The sequence below is a fragment of the Ornithodoros turicata genome, chromosome 2, assembly GCF_037126465.1.
Source record: "Ornithodoros turicata isolate Travis chromosome 2, ASM3712646v1, whole genome shotgun sequence".
In the NCBI taxonomy this organism is placed as follows: Eukaryota; Metazoa; Arthropoda; class Arachnida; order Ixodida; family Argasidae; genus Ornithodoros; species Ornithodoros turicata.
In genome coordinates, this window is record NC_088202.1 from 12,862,106 (window position 1) to 12,886,850 (window position 24,745).

At 45.1% G+C, this 24,745-nt stretch overlaps 1 protein-coding gene and 1 long non-coding RNA gene across 4 annotated transcripts in view; one reads left to right on the forward strand and one right to left on the reverse strand.

Moving 5' to 3' along the window:
• The window catches only part of LOC135385209 (uncharacterized), a 281,039-nt gene that overhangs the window by 230,562 nt on the left and 25,732 nt on the right, over positions 1 to 24,745 (reverse strand). The window lies entirely within an intron of this gene.
• LOC135383120 (uncharacterized) lies at positions 16,642 to 18,753 on the forward strand. Of its 2 annotated transcripts, XR_010419678.1 has the most exons (5): positions 16,642 to 16,819; positions 17,061 to 17,190; positions 17,292 to 17,423; positions 18,007 to 18,079; positions 18,647 to 18,753. It is a non-coding gene; the product is annotated as an uncharacterized LOC135383120 (long non-coding RNA). The 2 variants fall into 2 exon arrangements; XR_010419677.1 differs by having other exon boundaries at positions 17,061 to 17,423.

Here is a 24,745-nt window from a genome sequence, read left to right on the forward strand (position 1 = left end):
ATTGAAAATTACGGGCAAGACTCTGTCGAAAGGGTCACCAACTGCGCATTGTTCGCGAAGTACGGCAAAACTACATTGCATGCGGACAACACTGAGTGTACAACGGCTACGTAATCATTAGTAGCACAGGATAAGTTAGTCGCTACACTATCATTGTTGCTTGACGAATTGGGGATTATTTAGCACCAGACGTCACCCCGAGCCCTTTTATATCAGTTTTGCTAGGGAACTAAAAATATGAAGCGCGACCTGTTCACAAGCCACGAGCTGTTATAAAACGTCGTCAACGTAAACTGCCTGTCTGCTGCTTTGCGATACCTTTAAAGCATTCTTTATTTAGTTGGAGCTGGTAGAGCAAGCGTAGTAGCGTGCAAAGAAAATGTCTCTAATATACATACGCGGCTACACAGGAAAAGTACCGGTACACCGCGCAGCATTGAACCAAAGTTGCCTGAATCAGAATCAATTTGTGATTTACACATTCGTTCCAGAACATGCGTGTCCTACGCAATCCATGTAGAATATATGCATAATTCAATAGAAAGCGCGTTGTTTTCAATATTGTGGCTACGGTCACCTAAACAGAAAAAAAAAGTGGGAGAAAGTCGCTTTGTATGATTGGATCACACATTAGGTATGTTCAGGCTCCATACGATTTACCATGCGTTTTTTAAATTCGTTCAGCTCCGCGAGGAATTGTTGATTCTTCGTGAATATGCCTTGGGTGGTAGATTATGGTGATTGCTAGTGCTTAGTGGGGCTAGAGTAGAGCTACGTGCCATGCCGTTGTGACTGCAATCTGGCGGCTTTACACAGCGGCACATCGATTTCGGAACCCAGTCAAATCAATGAAATTCCTGCAAAAATTAGAAAAAAACTGGTTCTTCAACTTTTCCTCTACGAAGAGCTGTCTCACCTATGCTTGTGCGAATCGTGAGGTGGTGAAACTCTGCTCCTCACTGCAGCTTGTCTGGCGCCTGCGACTTTCCGGGGAGAAGGAGTCTCCGGGGACTCTACGGAGTAAGGTGCACGACGAATAGTAGTAGATCGTAGTACAAGGCGATATGACATAGCGGCCAGGGGCTCTAAATGCGCTCTAAAAGATAAGTGAGGGTGGTCTCTCACAGTGTTGGAGTATATTGGGCTCATCTGGATGCTCCCCGAATGGGACACGAAGCGTATACGGCATATATTGCTCATCTCGAGCATCCAGGCGCCGCCAAACGCCGCCACACGTGCAAGGGTGGCGCGCCGCCGACCATTTCGGTCAAGCGCCGCCGTCGCCGCCAAAAAAATCTGCCTGGCTCCTAGCTCTAGGCTAGAGGATCTTTTCTACAGCGCTCACTATATGGCAAAAAATATCCCATTTGCCGCTTCATTCAATTTCTTGATAGCTCATAAAAAAAAGCCACCTCAAACGAGAAAGGTATAGCGAAAACCTATGCATCTTTTTCACATCTCAATACATCAGTATTCCGTACGTTGAGCCATCTGTCTCCTTTACGATAAGCTATGGTAGACCACAAGAGATTTGGGTTTCAAGCTAGACGCAAGGTTTGGCATCGTCACGTAACAGGGTAGCAACACAATCCCTTGTCCAGCGTGGTTTGAGAAACAAGAAGGGTTGGAGGGTGCAAGACCAACCGCAATACAGTTGAGGCGCAATCTCATAAAATGAGTTCATTCAGTACCGTAAGCCCTAGTGGCGTAGTGTATTTATTGATTTATTTTACATACTGCGAGCCTTCTTGGCTCTAGCAGGGGTGGAACATAATACAAATACATTAGGAATACAACATATAAACACGACATCAACAAATGTTAGAATAACCAACGTTGACCGCTAAATAACACTGTCCCAAATTAACAGCACGCATGCTCAAGCTCACCAGCAAATTCACCTGACTGCATCACACTTGATGGCAGTAAGTTCCATTCAGCCATTGTTCTGGGAAAGAAACTACTCTCATGTGCGTTGGTCTTCGCAAAGATGGGCGCCAGCAAATGTTCCTGGTTACTATGCCGCGTCCTCCTGGTCGCAACGGCCTTAAAAAAACCTGGCTTCACTAGCCTTTCTTTCCCTGAAAGGCAGTTGTATAAAAATACTACACGAGTTATTTTCCGGCGTACCTCTAAGGTAGGAATATTGTTTTGACGCATTAACAGGGAAGGGGAATCTTGTCTTCCATATTTCCTATAAATAAATCTAACACATTTTCTCTGCACACATTCAAGTCGTAAAATATCTTTTCTAACACGGGGGTCCCATGTAAATGATGCATACTCGAGCCTTGATTTTACACACGCGTTACATGACGACATCCTAGTACTTAGTGGAGTGTCTTTCAATTTCCTTTTAATAGACCATAACTTCCTTAACGCTGAGCCACATATGTTCTTGATATGGTCTCAATATGGAGCCTTGAGGACTCTAACGTCACAGTTTTCGTCCCAATCACGCTCATAGTTTTTCAAAGTTAAAATTTAAAATTGCGGGCAACATTGTGCCGAAGTAGACACCAATTTCGCGTTGTCCATCAAGTACGGCGGTGAAACTGCATATGGCATGCACATCACACTGGGTCTAACGAGGCGACGTCTGCCTGCGTCGCGCCGTGTGGAAACTAACAGAAATCACAAGAAGAAAGCGCCAGTGTTGCCCGCTAAAATGAGGATTGTTTCACACCAGACGTCGCTCTGACCGAGTTTATCGCAATTTTCACAATTTCAATCTTATTTTTCTAGGGCGGCGTAAGCAACAAGCATTTACATGAAATATTTACGATTTATTGATAGGTTGATTGATTCATTTATGATTTATTAAACCTGAAACAAATTAGAGTTGGGCTGAATCATGGCTTCACGCACCGGCTATGCTGTAAAGATGTAAAGGGTATAGGAATTTCCACTGTTGCAGTTGTATCAAACACGGAGTACTTTTGATTGATAGACAACCTGTGAGGGGCAAAGTGGAAAGTCGCCACTGTTTTTGTTATCACTAACCGCGACTATAGATATCTTAACAAAAATTGATATTTATTCGTGACGTGTCCCTGTATGGACTGACGGACTGATAACAAATGGCCTCGAACTTGAATGGACTGTGGCCTACAAGACCTCAACAACATTTTACCGCTACTCATTAAGTACTTTCCCAAAAAAGTTTTTTTTTTATTTTCTCTGCAAGAGAGTACACACTTTCCACTTCGCCCCTCAATAGACGTCTCCTTGTTTGTAAACAAATCGCGTCATATTGTTCGACACCGCCACCAATTTGGTAGAGTTGAACTACACTCGAAGGTAGGGGCGAACAAGGTAGCGCCCGAAAGCCACGGTCTTGAGCTGATCATGGTGATCCCTGAAAGGGACGCGACCTTCGGTCCTACTTTCTTTCAATAGGAGGCAGCAAGCAATTGTGCCCATTCGTGGAACCCAGCCCTCCCCTTCTGATTTGTTTCGGTTTCAGTATGTCTACCAACGTCATGATGACGTTTCTCGGGTAGAGGTCTATATTTTCCACTTTGCCCTCCCCATGGGGCAAAGTGAGAAATTTTGGTTACTTTGTAACATACTTTTTTATAACATATACCTATCGTAATATTATGTTATCCTTATAGTATCGTTTGCGATAATAAAACGCGCTATAGCACACTAATGGTGTCTTGCCACAAGATCAGCGTATCTTCAAGTGTAGAATTTTTCGTGCCCATGCGCATTAACATGCTAAAAAAAATATTGATCGTTATAGTATAACCGCTTTACCCCACCTTCCCTACTTATTAAGTATCGCGCGAACTAACCGAAGCAGCACAACATCTAAACCTAATATTGGCTCCGTGTTTGCAAAACGGGTTAATATTGATCCAGTACTGGGCGAATGTTCAGCCAATATTGGGCAATGATATTGTGCTGCTTTCGAAGTAGTAGAATGTTTCGCACGCGGAAGCATTTCAGAATGCAGAAGCTTGAGCACAGCATTTAAAAATACGCCCGTCCTTTTTAGCTGCTTATGTGGATGTTCTACGATGGTGCTTGCGGCCGTTGTACATAAACATGGAGATGAAGACCTGCTACTCCAGAGCAATTTACAGCACTCGAATAACGTCTTAAAATGAGGTCTCCACCTCTAGAGGAAGAAATCATACACACTGACGATGCGCACTTTGATCACTTGGATATCGGCTTTTCTGTTATTATGCTACGTCGTTATACCACATGAATTGCTATCGTACCATCGGGGTGCTTGACCGACAACGCCGAAACGGCTACAGCGAATGTGTCGTTCTTTGCTACTTTCGATTGGTCATTCTGTGAGTGGTCATCGACTGCTTTCTGTGTCCTGCTTAATCTAACCGTTGCATCCTGTCATTTATGCTCATTTAATACCCTTTATCATCCGTGAAGGACGTTTTATTGCATTAGTCCTTCATCCTTTCCACTTCTCGTCAGCCAGTATTTCGTTTCACAACCCTTCCAGACCACATGACTGATTCTATTCATTATCGCTATCATCAGTGATTGTTTCCCACGACGAGCTAAGCACATATCTAGTGCAGACGCTGTTACAGGATTCTGGAGGACAATATAACGGATATTATGATGTAACGTCCCGGGAGTTGCAAAACAGGATGCAACGACACCGTGGGGAATAAAATACTGCTGCCTTAGGTTTCAGTCGCGAAATGCATGTGCCAGCTAGTGAGAAGTGTAAACAGTGTCCATCTCTTGTCGAGGGTGTGCAGTCTTTCAGATGGGAGGTAGAACGCACTTTCTGGACAAGGCACGAACGTGAGTATGCTATGCAAGCAGACAACAGAGCAAAGACAGTATTTTTTATTCCGTGTTAGCACCGCGAAGCAACTGTGGCTATGGGCCTGTTTCTCTGGGCCAGGTGGCGCGAGTGAGCACCAACGTCAGCGCCCCAAATTATGCAACACTCAGTAGTTTAGCAGACGACGCGGCACTTTCAAATACACGGCCTCGAGTTGTTCGCACTTTTCAAGAAGGACCGCTTTTTCTGTGGATTTCCGACAGGTTTTGTAGCTTTCCTTGGCACCATACCGTTTGAAACACCATGCAAAATCCGCTGATGAAACTACCTACTGTTGGGATCCGTGGCCGTTTGGGCCCGAAATGGCGCAGTGCAAACTTAACTGCAACAGCCCTATGAGTGGCGTACTGACGTGGACAATGGAGAGAGGACGGCAGGAAAAAGCCGGGGACGGGGGGTTAGTATGCGTCCTGAGCCTACCTAAGGGGGAACTGTGCCGACATTCATCCAGAAAATCTGCCGGAAAACCATGGAAACCCTGAGACAGCACAGCCGGTGGCAGGATTCGAACCCAGCACCTCCAGCGAGCGGAAGCTTCTACTCACTCGGCCAAAGCCGGGGGTTGAGAAAGACTTAACGAACAATCAAGTGATTTATTAGAGCTGAATTCAACGCATCCATGTTGCAATAAATCCTGCTTCCTGAAACAGCAACGTTGCGCCATCTGGTAGCGTCTGTTAAAAGCGCGCATATACTGTGCATGCAGGCCACTTCGCAAATTTCGACTCACTGGTCACCCGTCTTCATGAAACTGTTCTATTCCTTTTTGTTTTTTCTTCGCTATTTGGGTGTTTCAATTTTGACGGCTGATAAATACGTGCATTTCGTTGCTCTTTTCGTCACACTAGGTACGCCAAAGTTAGAATAAGACATATCATCAGTGACGTTAATTCAGTTCAACTCTCTCAGTTTAAGGTCAAACTGGGACGAACGTTACTTTTTTCTTGCTCTTTTTTTGCGTCCGTGCAAAGCGGACGCGAAAACCGCCACGTTCGCGTGAATGCGCGTCCGTTTGCACCCGCCCTACAGAATGTCTTTTCCGCAAAAACGGGTCTTGCGCCGTGTTTCTCAGGACGCAGATACGGTCCGTGGGAACAAACAAACAAACTAAAAAACGAATGTGTGAACATATCCGTACACTTTAGATGCACTCCTCAAGCAAGGTTTTCCTCAGACGCTTTCAGACATATGTCGGCACAGTTCCCTTAGAAGTCAGCCCAGGACGCACATTCCCCCAGGGCGTCAGTCGTGACGTTGCCCACCTTTGTGAGGCCGACAACGGCAAGCCCTTTCACCACCACCACCACCACCACCCACCACCCACCACCACCTAGCACACCGACGAGAAAAACGTTCGCGTGGGTCCAGCGTTATTCAGTCGTCAACAGAAGAAGAAGAAGAAGATCGTCAGTCATGTTGAATAGAATTTAGGGATGGGACGAATCCGAATCTAAACCCAAGGAAGGTTCCGCAAACCCACGAATCTTAGGAATCTCGAATCTTTCGAATCCTTTCTTAAAAAAGAGTTCGAAAAGCCAGGGAAAGAATAACACCTCTACTGGAAACTGTTTTGAAGCAGAATTTGATACCTTTGTTTGATGAAAAACAAATTAAATAAAAGTTCACTTTCAGGAGAAAGCATAACTATATACTTCTTCAATGTAATTTACGTATTTAACGTGTTGTTCACCGACTACACGAAATACATAAACTCGCGAGTCTGAATTATTTCCATAAAAGTAAGAAACATCCAAAAGCAAAGCCATGTTACTTTTAAACTTGTAATGTAGTTCCTCCATGCACTCTTTCAGTCAAGAGCAGTCCAGATTAGTGTAAAGAAACACAGAAGAAAACACCCGTCGGCCTATGAGGCTTTCGGCGGACTCCGGAGGCGCCAATTTTAAAAAGCAACAAATAAACGTGGTTGGTGGATTCGAAAGATTCGACTCGCCGTTTTGGGCACTTGGATTCGGATTCCCGATTCTGAATCCCTGTCTGAGATTCGAGAATTCGTGGATTTGGCTGAGCCATCCCTATAGCATAGAAATGAAACAGAACTCTAGATTGTAACGCCTACACATGTGTGACAATGTTTGGATAGGTCCTGGACAGAATCTGTTGACGATTGAGCTCGAAATTTCAAAGGAATACAAGACCGAATAGCAACAAGAAGGTGTTCTCCCGACGTCTCCGAATTCGATACCCGATGCGATATGCCTACAGTCCACGTTCCACGTAGCGCAACGGAAAAAAAATGAAAAAGAAAAGAAAAAAGTACTACAACACGGTTATCCTTTTCGTTGGTCGCAGCTAAGAGCAGTGCATTTGATCTGTTTTGTGGAGCAAGAAACAGCACGAAAGGTAGGAAGACTCGAAGTGTTTGAGTTCCATCCATTGTTCACAGCATAAGACATGGTACGAAGTCACGATTCTCATTTGTTACTTTTTTCGCAAGGGTGTCCGCTAGAAAAATGTAGAGTAGTAACAACTTTCATAATAATAACCACAGAAAAGACACCCGTGACGCTTTCAATCCCGGATACAAAAGGAAACGTAACTATATACATATAGCGTCTGCGGAAGAAGTGGTGACTTCATCCATTTCATTCATTTAAGCCGTACGGGCCATTTCTGGGGGTATTACATACGGCGGGAAGTATAAATTGCAAAGAGACATATGTTCTACATGACTGCTATGTGAAATGTTTACTGCACTTAAAGGAACACTAAGGTGACCCCCAAAATTGTTTTCGTTTTTCGGTGCGGGGTGTTTTCCAACGAATAAAATGAGTTTCTGCGAAAGAACGATGAGCATAAGTAACTATACAAAGCGAGCGCGAGGGCTCTGTTCAGCACACCTTTCAAAAATCCTTCCCCTCGTGAAAAGAGCGCATCGCAGAACGAGAGGACGTCATGACGTACGCTACTCCCCTCACGTGACCAGTGACGTACAGCGCCACAGCTCAAGAATGTATAAGCGGCGCGTAGGCTGCAAAGAAAAAACAAAGAAACAAGGCACGGAGCCTGTTCCACGTCACGCGACAAACGTGTCGGCCGTCCGCGGCTGCTTTCTCCGGCCGTTTCTGTAAATTTCATTGCACAGCTATAACGCACAGCAGCGCGGAAATATTTTGCGTGGTGACTCCTGGTGGTCAATTTGACAGACGAGGCAGGATTTCGAGCGACGTTAAATGCCGCGTCATTGCTTCTTTAATTATGGATTCTCCTATATGTCAATGCTACCAGTGATTCGCCAACGCTATAATGCGTTGATGTTTCAAGCGGACTTGTTCTGATCACCAGCACTGTACTCAGTGATGATCATGGTGACCGTCTTTTTCAGCTCTGATCACTTTCTTGCAGCATCATCGTATTTATTATGGTATACTTTCCAGCGGCGTCTTTATGTTAATTACGTTTTGACTTATGGGCCTTCGAGCTGCCTGGCATAAAGAGCTGAACCCAAAAGGTAGAAATAATGTGGAATTGGAGGTTTATGTGTCAGCAAGTAAGATAAATCCCTATGCTGTGACGAGGAAAAATGCTTTATTGTTAATGGATATACAAAGGGGTTAGCATCCAAGCCCCCACGGGTGTGCAGTGTCTGTTAAAAGGCGACTACTGAAAGGCACCCTGGTGGAACACTCAGGGTCGATTCAGATACAGCTGCATCTAGAGCCCATCAACTGGCCAGGGTGCACTACGTGTATTTCACAACATTCGACGCCTTGAGAATGCTCGGCAAAGCACGTGACGATGTATGCAAACGCGTGTGGCCGGCTGGTGCCGGAGCCAAGGCTCCTATCCACCCTACCTTATATTTTCACATATCATCCAGTTTGTCGCATGCAGCTGAATGTTTGATACGTCGTGCTCCGATTGGATGCCGCTCTCGGTGGAGCCTTTTCTTTATAGTCGCAAGGACTGAAAGGTGAGTTCGTCGAGATGCTGTGCAAGTGGAGAAGCAGAAACCACTGAACACGTCTGACGTCCCTAAGACCGCCCGAAATCTTGCAACACCCCCCAAATTGCCTGCCAGAAAGGCAAAAAAGTCAGAAAAGCTGCCAATATGAGTGTCACCCCCCTCCCACCCCCCATCCCGTGAAGACAATCCTGGGAATATCCCTGCGTCACAGAGCTTCACATATTTGCTGCTGGTGACTACGTCTGGGATTTCACGTGGCTGATGGTTGTATAACAAGAGCAGACTGCACGGGTGAAGACGCATGGACCGTGAACACCATTAATTAGCCTTCCTCTAGAAGAGGCATGAAAGGCTTCGTGGTAAGATGCGTGTGGTCACATGTCTGTGTCCGAAGGCGGCTATACCCCGCAGCCATGAACGACAACGTGTATAGGAGAGCAATCCAAGGCTACCAGACACATTAGGAATTATAGAAGTCCTGACGTTTTGCTGTCAGTGGGCGACTGTCAAGTTATCAGCAGTAACGTTCCTCATTAGAGGAACGCCGCTGGCATATCCGAGTCAAGGTACCTTCTTGTGTTGGTGACGAGTCCATGCAGTGCATGGAACAATGATTTGGGCACATAGTGACAGTAGCCGGCTAAAGCAATTCGCCTACTCTGGGGGGGGGGGGGGGGGCGTGTGTGGCAGAGATACATCATCGGTAGGGTTCCGCGTTTTCGGCATTTATTGCTCGGGAGGTTCGGCGGGTGTTTTTCGACATTTATATGTTTTATCAAATGCGGACAATTTCGGCATTTTAAAACCTTTGCGTCAAGTAGATGCCCCAAAATCGACAGCTATAATGACTCATGGAAGCAGGGTAGCTTAGATAGGACATTGAGAAGGCAAACAATTTCATTTCCTTTGCTGGAAAGTTCCAGGTGTACTTGAACGCCCTAGACCCAGGAATAAAAGTGTTACAATGGAAGGTCTTTCCCTGAGCTAAAGGCCAACGGTTCCACAGGGCGGTATTCCCCACATTCCACCTAAAAACGAGGTGACTGAAAAACGAAAATGAGATGCCACGGAGGAAAAAAAAAATGCAATCGGGTACCGGCATTGTCGGCATGTAGCACCATATGCAAGTGTATGATTAGGAGTTTTTCAGAATGTGCCGAGTTTCCAAGAAAATATTCGGGACGTGATTTTCGACATTTTTCGACAAATGCCGAAAACGCGGAACTCTAAATTCGTCGGTGATAGATGATGTCTCGGGAAGTAAAAGTCCTCGATGCATGGGGCTTGATGCCGCAAAAGTCAATAGAGAACGAACGTGGAGTCATTGCAAATGATACCATACATTTACATACGTTGAACGGGCTTCGTAAGTGTGCTTTAGTTCTTCTTGTGAGACCTGACGGGCAGACTGTCACACACACACACACACACATATATATATATATATATATATATATACCCTTTAAAAGACCCTGTACATAGATTTACGTCATAGTCCCGAGGGCGGCGGAGCCTCCGCCGAAACGTAGACTTCCCCGGACCCTTAGTTTTAATGCCAGTTTAATAAATAACTTTCCCCTACTCCCTACTTCAGTCTCTGGTGTCTTTTTCCCTATATATATATATATATATATATATATATATATCATACAAAGGAAAAATAGCCGAAGCTCTGGCTGCACGTTGAGCATACGTTTATAAGTTGATCATGCACTACCAGCCGAGGACAGCTGTTTCGTTCTACTTGGAACTCGTCAGCCCGGCGCAGGGAAGTGACACGATCTTATAACATAAATATATAAACGGAAACGATGATGAGATGGGTCTCCATCTACACATCTCCATGGGTCTCCATACTGCAAGGTTCCCGAAGGAAACGTGCGAGATTACGAGTTCCCAAACGTCTTTCGAAGAGCATCCCCTTTTCTTTTTTTTTTTTTTGGGGGGGGGAGCATATGTTTCATGGTTTGGAACCCAAACACTGAAGAGAATAATGAACACATAAAACTATACAGAAATCGAAAACTGCTCCTGCAGGGAGTTGCTGTGCAGGCAGGCATCACGAAGATATCACAGAGTGTCCAGGGGTCCCTTTTGGGGCAGGATATTATCATTCACGGTACCGCTATTGCAGTCTGTTAGGTGTCTATTGGCGCGTGCTGTCACATGCATGGCAGTTCATTAGCATGTGCTCAACGGGCTGTGTCTGCAATGCTGCATTCTGTCCAGGTAAGAGAGATATTCAGATTGGACTGGTGGCGGCCGTCTTAGAAATTTTGCTGGATTCTACGTAAATCTGGTGGTGTGCTTTGTCCTGATATATTGTTGAAAGAACTCGCGTATCATGTAAGGCCAGCAGGGCAGCCTTTGTAAGATGAAAACTTCTGCCTACATTGTGTTGTGCGTAGCTCCTTTAGGGACTTCTAGTCGCAGCGAGGCTTCTCTGAGCGGAAGTTCACGATACTGACATCAAGGATATGATCACACCCACGTTTGACTGTGGCGAACAGTTCCGGTGGCAAATGGCGAGTTCACGCGTGTGTAGGAGGTCGGAGAGTATGTCCAAGATTCGTGGCAAGCTGAAGTTGCCACGCGAAAAAAATAAAAAAGTACTACCCGCAGAACGCCGGGCAAATCGCTGGGTCCTAGCATGCGACACGCTGCTGGAGGCACGAGGGGGGGGGGGGGCGATATCGTGACTCGTGGGTCGACTTTATGGGAAACTGTGCCAACCTTTGCCCTGAAGCGTCTGACGAGAGCACCCTGACAGCACGGCCAGGATTCGAACTTGGGCGGCCTCCGGTGCGTCTCTACTAGAGGTACGCATTAACGCGTCAGATACTCAAATATTTGCGCGTCTATAGAGTCAAACAATTCGTTCGTACAAACAGTTCGTAATGTACCTCCAGAAGTGTACACGGTTGAGTGACCATACGGAAACTGCAATCACTGTGTGATGATCCACGGGAGCATCTGGGATTACCCGGGCCGTCTGAACTCCACGCCGTGACTGATGGATTGGTTGCCCCCATTACATTGTTACACTGCCGCGACATATCAGATGAAACATCCTGCACCGAGTCGACATTGGGAAGCGCTTCCCTCTCTTTAAACGGATGGCGGTGGCCAATGTGGTAACGCCATTCGTACTTGCATGCGCATGTTGGTGTTAATTGGTTCCCGTGGACGATTGCCTGAATGACACAATGACATGCCTCATTTAACATACTAATAGAGCTAGCCGCTATGCGGAGCATCTACGCACAATATTCCCCGATGCATTTGACGTATAAGGCACTTATTACCTTGTCGAACACGGCGAGTGATTGGCTCACTATAGAGACTAAAGGAAGCAGAACATTTTTGTAGGACAGGGCAGAGATAGATAGACGGGTAGAAATACAGCGAACCCCTAGGGAGGTATGAAGGGAGTTGCCTCAGGATGAGTGCAGCTGATATTTCGAACAGAGACTGTTCTTCTTTGCTCGGACTTCTCACCAATCCTGGCAGTGACCGGCCTACATGATAACTTTCGATCGTCACATCTGTTATCATATCATCTTACTCTGGCTACAGTCGTGACGCTGCCCACACTAGTGAGGCCAACACCACCACCACATTTTTGCCGATGATGGCAAGCGCACATATCGCAAGCACCACCATCACCACCACAGCTGTGAAGACTAGTATGTCACGCTTGGAGCAGCGAAAGAACATCAAGTTTCATCAAAAATTAGACGAACCTGCTACCGAAACCTTGCAGGCTATTCAGCAGATGTATAGTAACGAATACATGACCCGTTTTCAGTGGCACCACTGTTTCACAGAAGGCAGAGATTCTGTCGAAGACGACGAACGTCGACCCAGGCCCTCCGAGCGAATCCAGCAAACATCTTCCAGGAGTGTTTCCAGCTGTTGTATCGACGCTGGCAGGAAGAGCATCGGGGCCGCGAGACATCACTTCGTAAATGCATATGCAATAATTGCACACAGATAAAATGCACAATTGACTTTGTCCCCGAACCGTATGTGGTAATCCTACTAATTTGTGAGATCCATTGTATTCGTATTCGAAAACAGAAAAACATGCAGATGTAAACCCGGTCAACACGAATGCAGGTTACTCCGTACCGCTTATAGCATTTTGCTGCATGCTGTGAACTGTAAGGAAGAATAATGAAAAGTGTATAAGAAGATATACCTATCACCGTGGAGACAAAAAAAAAAAAAAAAACTGACTCCCAAAAGACTGACAAAAAGTAACTTAAGGAAAAGAGAACCCAAGAGCAAAAAGAGTCTAAACACATTGTCTTTACAGATATATTTTACAAAAGATATGTCATCCAGAGTACGCAGCTTTTTTTTTCTTTTTTTTTTGTAATTGAGATATGTGTATTATAATTTGGGCTGTTTTGTTTCCCTGTCTATCTTTATTGCTGTGTAACAAAAACTTCCTCACCCAGCGTAACTACTGGACCATGTCAACGCGGCGGGCAACACAAATGATTTCATGAAGGAGAGTAATCTCCTAGGTATTCTCTGACAGCAAACAAGAAATAGACAACGCCTGTGAACTGAGTTACCAACAACCTGTGACCAACTAATGTGACCAACAAATACGTGACCTGCTGTAACAAATGTGACAAACTGAAAGCTATTATGGTGTGAACCGAAGGTGGCCACCAGATGGCACAGCCACCGAACTCTGCACTGAACGTATCATCGCTCTGTGTCGTGTGTCTAGTTGGTGTGTCCTGTTTTTATTCATTTTATTTTTTTCGTGTTTGCCTTGCTTTCTTGTATTTTTCTCTCTGTGGCAACTTGCCGCGCGTCTTGGCAGGCAGACCGCCCTCCCTTTCTTATATTTTTTTTTTCTCTCTTTCGATAACGATACCCTCCCCAGCGTCACCACATGTACTGTTGTTGTTGCAACACTTGCAAAACTCAAGTGACTTTACGTTAACAATTAGTGGTTGCTGTTTAGTTCACCCTTAATTAGTGAAATACAGTGGTCGAGTGGCCAAAGACATACCACTGTAGAGAAAATCTGTAATTTTACACACAAGCGACTGCTAACTGTTGCATACATATGTGGCCGTAAAGTAGTTATTGCAAAAAATTTGTTTGGAGTGCACAGTGCTCAGCTCCCATAAGCGAAAAAAATGACACTTACATTAAAGGGATATTAAACTGGGCAAGCCCAGTCCGCAACTGTGCAGTGTGCACTCCGATCGGATTTTGCGCTACATGTACGTTACGGCATACAGTGAACCCTCGTTATTATGACCATGGTCGTTCCCGAAAATTTTGGTCATAATGCGGAATCGTCATATTAACGGGGGGATTTGCAGAGGTTTCACTGCATTGTTCCCCATGAGTACGGTCGTAAAGCGCGTATGTCAGATTATCGGGGGTCATATTAGCGAGGGTTCACTTATATGCGCAGACTTGTACGTATTTGGAGTATTGTATTTAAAATACTGTATTTTAAATACAATTTGCGGTATTTTGGTACTCTACTCAGTACTTTTCGTTTTGTGTATTTGTACTCTATTTAAAATACATTTTATGGTATTTTCTACTCAATACTCTAATTACATATTTTGGATCTCCCTCTCAAACTTTCTGTGTCTCGTCTTTCCATTATCTTGTTTGTTCAGTTGAAATTTCCTGAGTCCCTCGGCTTGACCCGGACATTGGCCCTTCTTGGAAGTCCCCATTTGGACATCTTGCCCCGTGTGTACTAATCCCTGGCCAGTGAGGGTTCTATTATGTGTGCCCTGACGCGGTGACGCCGAATTCTGACCTCGCCGAGCAGGGACTTGCTAGAAGTTTGCTTTGTTCTGGGTCACATATAGTGGAGTTATGTGGTACCTCTTTGTCATCTTTTTGGGACTTGTGTTTAGATGACTCCTATCACACAGCGGCGGCTAGCGTAGTCACCGGTCACTGGTCAATGCGGCAAGTCGCCGCTATGTGACATGAATCACCTAAACCCCGTGCACTACGCTAGCGGATAGGGCATCGGCTAGCGTAGTGCGCGGGGTTTAGGTGATTCATGTCACATAGCGGCGACTTGCCGCATTGACCAGTCCGATGACTTTTTGCGTTCGAGGATAAATGGTATCTTAATTGTATCTCAAATACTTTTTCCAGTATTTGTACTCTATCTTAATTACTTTCATTTTCATGTATTTATACTCTATCTTAATTACATTCTAACGTTAGTATTTATTATCTTATCTTAAATACATTTTTGAGTATCTTGTACATGTCTGTATGCCGGCAACAGGTGGTGGTGGAGGTGAGGGTGGTGAAACTGCTCGCCGTGGTCGGCCACGCTTGTATAGCGGCCAACTTCACGACTAACGCAGGAGGATGAGGTAAATGATTAGATGAGGATGAGGTTGGATGAGATGAGGTTAGATGAGGTTCCAGGCAGTCGTTCATTACGCAGTGAAGACCTTGAGGCGGCCAAGGATGACGCAGAGAGTTATAGCAGTCACTTGCGTCATTTTTCGAGAACCTGCTTCATCACGGTGTCAATCAGAGTGAACCATGTGGATCTTCTGGAACTGATCTTCTTCGAATGGTGCGTCAGTGTGCAATCCGATATACAGACATGGCCTCAAAAATCAGCAATACATGAAGCGGCGAAATCTGACAGGAGCGGTCTGATCCTGCTCCGTGGCATCGGGCATTCGCCGAATGCAGTTAAGCGGATTATCTGTGTGGGGGAAGGTCAACCCCTTTCGGCAAGCTGGGAAAGGATACAGGAGCATTTCGGGGAGTTGGGTATGGCGGAAAATGACCTAAGGAAAGATGCGACAGCGGACACCTACAAGGTGAGAGAACGCCCAATGGGTCATACTGAATAATCACTTAGTGAACTATAGAACGATGTCATTCGGGATGATGGTTGGCTAGGAGCGCGCCATGCGGTGAAGCTCTGCTTTAAGACTGCAGTCATGAAGTACGACGACATGACAATGTCGTAACTTCTGTAACTGTAGTAACTGAACTTCTGTAACTACTGTCTCAGTAACTGGGCTCATTGATGATGATGACGGACAGAAGGAAGAAAAAACTCATTCACTGGACTCATTCAGTGGTTGGACCCTGCTTGTTCTTTGTTCTGTTTCTTGGTCATTTTGGGGTTGCACTTGTTCCGTTTTTCTACTTTCTTTTCCATTCACGTGTTCTGGAGCAGCCCGTCACGACTTTTGTCGGGACTCACATTTCCATATTTTTTATTTTTCGGTCAATCGATCAATTTATAAAGTATCTAAGCTAGATACTAAATGCTGACGTTTTAAAAATGCTTCAACCAATGGTAGTAAGACGGCAAGTTTCATTCAAAAGTATTTTTGGTCGAGAAACTCGAGTGGAGTATTTAAGTTATGCATTGTTCGTAATCGTTTGCGTTACGATGTCAGTAAAGTTTCTTCCGTTGTTGCTGGAAGGTGGTCCGTTGATGTAGCTCACAGATCGGAGATATTCCCAAGAGACATCCGACAGGCGGTATTCTCGAACAATAACTGGGCTTTATTTACATAGTTATTTACATAACTATATACAAGACAATACTATAGCGGCTGAAGTCACGGGGCTTTCGCCTCGTCTTCATCCACACTCTAAAAAAAAAGGGAGTCGAAAGAGAGTATTAAGCAATTTTACACCCCGTGCTGCGGATGGACTCTCACCAAACACCCTTGAAACTCCTCGTTTTTGCATTTCCATGTTTTGATGCTTTAATAACTCCCTTCAACCTGCGCTTTACTCCGTGGCGAGAGTTAAGCGCGACACATCTGCATATTCCTGGACAGTTTTCCTTCCTTGCCATTGCGCAGTGTAGCAACACTGATATCGAGGCCGTTGAGTTTGAGCGTTTGAGCTCTGCGGCGTGCGTCTCTCTCTGCTTGTCGTGCAGAGACTTGTTAACGGTCTGTTGGACCACTGAATAATATTTTCTTCCAACAATAACGTTTTTCAGCATGCTGAGGTGTAATGAATGCGACGACTGCAAGTCATATAGCTGCATGTCCTACCACTATCTACTCAAGGTAAGTCTCCGTCCTGTGAAACGTACTTTCACGTATACGTTGCTTGCCTGTACTTTGCTCACAAATATATGGTTGAGAGTTTCTTTCTTTTCATAAGCTTGGAAGTACCTTTTTGTTGTGTTCTAAAGGAACTCCGCTAAAGGAATTTTGACAATTATCAGACCATCTGAATGACGATAGTTGAAATGTGATTTTAGCTAGGACACTGCGTTCATGTTAACCAATGTTAACTATATTGCAGAATAGTCTGACTTTAATGGCACGCACTGCAGATGACGAAGGTGATAATTTCCCCTGAAAGGCCAGCGTAGCTTGGCATGACATTCAAGTGACAAACTTTGAAGGTGGTGTGAAGGAGGTCCGCTGCGCTGGTAAGTTTCAGTGGGTACTGCTGTTCTGTATTAATATTTCATTCATATGTATCCCGTCGATGATAAGTGGTGTCAGTGTTGAGTTCTAATGCTGTGGTTAGTAAGTTTCAGATTGACCAGTGGTGTGCACAGCACAGTGGAAAAGACGATGAAAAAGCGCTGCTCCACCTCCACAAAGGAAGAAAGTACTATGCAAATTGCAAGGAAGAGAAGGGCAACGGTTGAACAAAAGGGTAGATCCAATGCAGTGAATTAAATCCCCATTATTTTCTTCTTCTATTACATCACATCACAGTGCTGGACAATAGCTTACGGAACACGCTCCGGAGCATATCTTCCTCAGCGTGACACGCCAGCAACGAATGGCACCTATAGACTTGCAAACAGATGACTGGGTTACCTAGGAACATGCCTGTAAGTTCATGCAGCCCCGTTAGCTGTTAGCGTGTCACTCTGAGGAAGGCGCCGGAACGTGTTCCATAAATAAAACGGTTAAAAAGCAAGCGAGCTGGTGACTAAGATCCATGACGAAAACCCGAGACTGGGAAAAAGACGAAAAACAGACGACTTTGTGTTGTGTCGTCTGTCTTTCGTCTTTTTCCCAGTCTCGGGTTTTCGTCATGTGTTCCATAAACTTTTGTGTAGAACTGTACTAGCATCAATCAATTTTTCCATCCCGTATGATTCAAACCATTCATTTTCCTAGCACTATGTTTGTTTGGCATACGAAATGGTTAATTAGCAAAAATATTTGACATATGATAGCATCACATCTCGCCACTGCATGGACTCTCATTGCCTATATTTATGTTGCAGATTATTACACAGCAGAAGTAATTTATGTCTTTGCTCATCTGGTGAGGGAGATCAATCTTACCTGTTCACTTGTGTAAGTGCTTACTTTATTTCATGTGCTTTATAATAGGTATACAGCAAAGTTGATCTCAGTTGTCTTGCGACGTAAACCTCCAATTATTATTATTACAGCAAAGTGCGTACACATACCTATTTTAGAAAAGCTGCAACAGATGAACAAGCTAGAGATTCACTCGCACACCAATATGCACAACCCAAACACTGTGATTTCTGCCAATCTGGGACGGCACACACATTCTTACATTCTTATGGTTTTCACAGTGCATCCTACTATCTGTCCCATCCTTATATTTAAGGAAGTAAAATGTTTGCAAATAAGCAAGTTCTGAATTTTGGTGTGTATGTGCTCGGTTTGATTTGATTCTTCTCTAACTTTCAGTAACAAAAAAAAAAATACTCTGCTCCTTAGTTTAATAGGTCTACATTGCATACTTGACTGATACTACTTGAGAAGGCCATATAGAAAGGAATGTAACATAACTTCGTAATATATCGCTATCATTTCTCTCCCCTTAGCGGTGTCGCTTAAGACAAAAATGATCTATATCTCACAAAAATGCTCACAGAAGACCCATTGAAGTTCCAGTACTGCTGTATCACGGTGAGGGGGACGCGCCTGTCCAGTAAATGACCGCATTCGAACATCACGAAGACTTCAACCTGAAGTATGTTGCATTGGTTAGGGAACGCTTTAGGTGCCGTTACACTGCCTAACTTGTTGTTTCTAGACATATGATTATGTTCCATGTACATAGCGTGTAATGTGCATTGTAATGTTCAACTTCTGCTCTGTATCAGAGGCACAATAAATATATGTTTTTTTAAACATACTGTTTTACAACACTTCCTTGTATGTTTTTCAAGATGAAAAGTTGACTAGAGTAATGCACGCCCCAGGATAGGGGCATACTTTTTACGCCTTATGTAGTATAACCATAACTCCCCGACGGAGTTACGTTAACCTCATGAGTGGAGTTGCTTTTACACTCGACATGCTGGAGTAAATAGGGATCTGTTTGGGAGTAACTTTTACTCCACACTATAGGGGTAAATTTTACTCCATAGTTCCCGGAGTTGCAGATACTCCTCAAAAAGACTATAATTTTGCACATGGGAGTTAGGGTGTTTTACCCCCGCAAAGGAGTCAGTATGACACCTTTTTTTTTAGAGTGCAGTCGTTGCGGCTTCCACACACGGATTTTCGTGTGTCCCCCGCTTAAAAGGGTGACATTTGGGACAGAACCCCCCACCAGCAAACACCAATCCCTGAAGCCCGGTTCAAACGTCTCGAACTCATGGTTGGCCTAGTTTGAATTTAGAACGAACCATGCACCTCCTAATTGTCCGCCCACTACTCGGTATTTATGGGTAACGGACCAAGCTGTCAATCCGTGCACCATGCAACTTTGGACAGTGCATCTTCCTTGGCCCACTCTACTGATTTATTGCCAGCGAGCATCTGGTCGCGAAGACCCCCTGAGGCGTCAAGTGTCCCCCGTCCAACGCGCCTTCCCCGAATCTCTGTCGGGTGGCTATTCCACTGAGGTGGAAATGTACAATATTTGCAAGGTTTCTAAATGTACAACTCTTACAATGTCTAGTCGAAAAGGATGCTGTGTGGGTGATGGGTATGTGCAAGTGCATCGCACTCTTGGAAAAAAGGGTGGATCAGTTACACCTTTTGGGAGGTAATAGGTGCTGCACAGATTGTGCCCAAAAAGGTTGCAATGTTCTACCTGCTGAACATGAAAGAACTGATGTTCTGAGGTTCGAACTTCGATGAACTGAGGTTCGAGTCCTACAGCTGGCTAACCTTTTCAGTGACTTTCATCTTTCATTCTACCTGCTATCTGGTTGAAGTCGGCACAACAGATTAATGCAAATACCAAAACAAATCTTAGTTGCAGTTATCTTCGTGGTACACAATGTTGCGTGGTACACAATGGTACACAATGTGCTCAATGTCCATTGCACTGTCAATGCTGGGAAAGCAACACTCCCTGAAAGTGCATTGCTTCTGTGGCTCTAATAAGAGCTCTTACCACATTTTACACTGCACCTGCAAAGAGACGGTAACAGGCAGGGTTACCACCCTTTTACACCCTTTCGTCAGACGCTATGTTGGCTTCAGTGGTAACTATAGAAGTTACCACCTTTTCACACCTTTTTTTTTTCCTTTGGATGCGTAACAACGAATTATTAGTGTGAGCATTGCTGGAATTATTCTAACCAAATATTTTCCCACGTTTTGGAGCTCCTATCTGAATTTTGAATCAGCTTATTTCTCAGGAGAAATTATTCCACTTAAGCCATGACGAATATCAGTGATTTAAATCGAAATGATTTATATCACGCAACCCTGCTGGCGTGTTATTACCGAGCGTTCTACCTGGCGGTGCGGCGGTACGGATCTTGCCCTTGGAGGACAGTGCGCCCTCGGCCAACTCCATAGTGAACTTTACCGACATCTGAGAAGAACCCAGGGGTAACAACCAGTCAGCTCAGTCGGGTCACCTCCCAGATTCGGTGTGGGAGGCGATGACCTTATAGCCACTAAGCCATGGTAGCAAGGCAAATTCGGCCAATTGGGAATGGACATGTCGGTCGTTCCGCCGGTTGGTATATACATCACGTTTGCAGGTCAAAGGATTAAGGCTGTCTCCCAACCTTCAATGCATTCGACGAGTTGGGATTCGACAGATTGATTGGGAAGACACGGTCGCCCAGGGGGTCATGCTCACAAACGCGGAAGGACGCTCAGTGATTCTACAGTGTACACTGGTCACTTAATTGTGTGTGTTTGTGTTTTTTTGTGTGTGTCTGTGTGTGAACACATTATGTTCGACGTAAAACCCGCCGCAACACAAAGGGAAGAATTTATGGAGGTGGCGACCCGAGTCCCACAGCACACGCGAGATTACCACCTCACCAAGATACAGCCGTGACGATGAGAAAACTGTGAAGCCGACAACAGCGGGCCACGACAGCCGAGAAGTGTGATGTAAGTGTCGTGTGTCCAGATTGCGTGTATTCTCTAATTTTAGTCTTTGACTTCTCAAACGAGAGTTCCAACAGCCCAAGAGAAGAGTTCATGGAGTAGACATCTATAACACGCTACAGGGGTATCGCGATATCCCATGCATAGTTGAGAACCTACATGTTCAAAATCCCATATACGTTCAAAATCCCAAATCGGCACTGTCGACACTGCCTACAACACGAGAGGAACCGTTGCCAACAAACTTGAACTAACCTTGGTCTCACTATACAGCACCATGTATAGGTCTCACGTGGCCATAAACTAACCAACGTTACTGCGTTTTGTGTAGCGCGTCCGCCCTGCTATGCCCAACCGTCGCGAAAATGTGCATACCATTCGCTAAAACGACACTGACGGACATGGAAAACACGTGAAGGTGACACGTTCACCAGTGATGGTATCTTTTGAAACACTGTCATTCGCAGACCTTGCCGATATAAGCTTTGATATTAGAATCTGGGAGTTTGCTAATGTGGGTTTTGAGGTCTGGGATATTAAACGGGTGAATATCGTGGCATACTCGTTCCTATGTCTCGTGGGTTTCCGTTCCTACATTCCACATATTGTCACACATTAAGTCTTCATGTGGCCTAAGGTCGTACTGCAGAAATGGGAACCTTCAGATAAAAGGCAGACAACCGTGTGGTACGAGGGGTTCCATCAAAATATGACCAAGCCACCCCGCTTCAAATCTCGGGGCCAGCTCTGATGTCCACTTAATGTCGGCAGCCTTTCGTACGAAGTCGGTCCACCACGCACGATCATTCCTCGACCAACATCCCGTAACACGGGCTCGCGGCCCGACCAACGGACGCCGCGGGAGTCGCTGAACGCATTAACAAAGTCACAACGCTAACTTACGACCTTCGCATTGCCGTTCACAGTAAAAGCGCTGTACCGCCAGGAAACACCCAGGTTGACTTCATGGAAGCGTGGTCTCAAATTATGTTACTAATAGCCGTTAATAGTTAATCTCAGTAACGAGGTACATTGGAACGTCACTATGGAGAACGGTGGATAGTTAAATACGACTAAAGGGGCCGAATTTGCAGCCGAGTTTCCTTTCGCTTTATGTACTTTTTATATCCTTACATGCGATGCGATAGTGTTCAGTACATTGCGTTGGTCTCATGCAGGCTAGGATACTAACACAAAGCGTCCTGACTTCAATTAAAGGGAAAGTTGGGATCACGTTGCGGAGAGAGAGAGAGAGAGAGATAAAAGAAGAGAAAAGCATGGAGCGTCTGACACTTTCGAACCTAAATTGAGTGACAGTAACCTATACTGAGGGAGAACGTTACTTCGTTAACTTATTTTCATCTGCTCGCGTGATGACGCAGCTGCATTCGTGGATCAATTATGTTGAATTCCGAACCACTTATGCGACAGACGAGATAATCTGAGCGTGGTAAGTAAGCTGTGATCAAACGACCACAGTACGAAGGACTCCGGAACACATTAAGTATAATTAAGGACAGCCAGTTGTGGGGTCAGGTAGCAAATTTGCGGTCAGTCAGTTTCATTAAAATGTGATTTTTTTTCTTTTCACTTGCTCAATACGGTGACACTGATACGTTGAAATTACGTCACCGATGAAGTGATGGCTCGCTGCCAGCAGAGGCTTGAAGGGTTATTTGGAATAAATTATGGTCTTTTTTTTTTTGTTCACAAAGCAGCTGCAAGGTAATAAAATTTGCGCTTCATATCACAAGCGGGAATATTTTTCGATAATTCGGTACTTCAGTCGCTACGCATAATTGTAGTGTATTGTGTGAACCGCCTGCTCACGTTTACGTACAACCTCCAGCTGCACAGTGCATTTGGCTATTAAACGGCTCCCCCCCCCCCCCCCCCCAATGATGTGCGTTGATGGTCGCTTGACGCCGAAACGTATGCAGTCGACTCTGCACAGCGTAATATACCGGCGTTGTCGATGCTACTCTGGCACCGTGTCTACCTGTCTCCCCCTCCACACAGAACGCGTATTACCGCGTCCACACGACAGTAATATGCGTTCCGTGTACTGGGACAGCCAAGTGTTCTACAGCTTTCGTATTCCGCATTCCTATAAGCTAGTCGGGTTTTCTACCGTATAGTACACACACAGTATAAGGGCCGCCGAATACTATCGAAGACTATAGCTATAGGCCACGCAAGTGACCGCAGTCCGGAGATTAAGTCGACGTTAATACTGTAGAGCATCGCGCCGCCATCGAACCGCGGATCGCGATGTCCACGTGGTGATACAGAGCAACAGCGCGCCTCACCAGCTCGCGTGCAATTATGCCGTTTATATCAACATTGCACGAGCCTCACAATTCGCATATATCCCCAGATATAGGAATTAAACAACTCTATACCTATTGCTATAGCAGCTTCCAGGTTAGCTTTGAAATCACTACCAGTTAACCTCTTGGTCGGTCGACGCCAATGCACCATGCATCTCGTCATCATGATACGTAACGCTGACATGTCACGCCACTGCTGAGAAGAGCGCCTTGTATGACAAACATATGCCAGATTAAACCTCGAATACAATTGCGAGCGATGAACATGTATGGGACCCGTTCATAGAGTGGACACATTCGCGTATAGGTTGCTCCACGGCAGTCGATATACTCCCTGGATTCCTTTTATTACTGTTACGAGCTTTGTAACACCGCGGAAGTAACAGCTGAACAACAACAGATACATGATGATGATGACATGAAGTGTTTTACCACAGGGGTGGCAGTAGCCTACTCTGGAAATTATCATGACCCACATAGAAAACTTGGGGATATGTTTGTTCATGATTATATGACCGCTGGATATAGCGTGTTGAGTTAAGTGGTAAGATAGCGCAAAAACGTGATCAAAAGTAAAGTAGCGTCTCTGAGGTTGTGCCCGAGCAATTTATGCTGGTGGTATCGTGTGCACCAGCATGTGAGCTGTCGAATCACTCCAGAACTCGTGGTGGTTCCACTGGCGACTTCTCGGCTCTTAGCTATCACCAGCCTGTATACTTGTGAACTGCAAATTGATGCTAAGGTGTCGAAGGTGTAAATTCGCTGAAATACCAACACGAAATGTGCCAGGAAATGAACTGCTTAATAACCAAGTATGCAGAGGGCGCTGAACGTTATTCGCTACATTATTTCATTTTGTGTACAATCACGGCAATTGGTCTAGCCAACCGTGAACATTACTAGTTTTAGTCGATTCCAGCTATGATTTGCTTCACAGACCATCATGTACGTTTTACGCAGAGCGTCTTAAATTTCGAAACAAAAATGCTGACTATTGAATGACGAGTAATGATGTCATTGTGCGTTTCCCGCTACCCCAGTTCGTGGGTGATGTGGATGAACGCTATACAGCTATGCAATATCGCTGACATGGCACGAGGGTCACTCGACCGAATTTTCTAACAACGACTTTCAGTGCCTGAGTAGTTTCGCGTATACATGTATCGAATGGCCAAAGAAGTCGCGAACTTTGTCTGCATGTTGACAAGACAACTATGTCACTGTGACGCAGTTGCATGCTCGAATGATTTGTAATCAGCGTGGACCGGATCTTTCCACTTGAGACAACGAGAAAAGATCACCGCGCAACCAAAAACCAAGTTCCTAATCCGCAAGAGAGCTCTCCAACAAC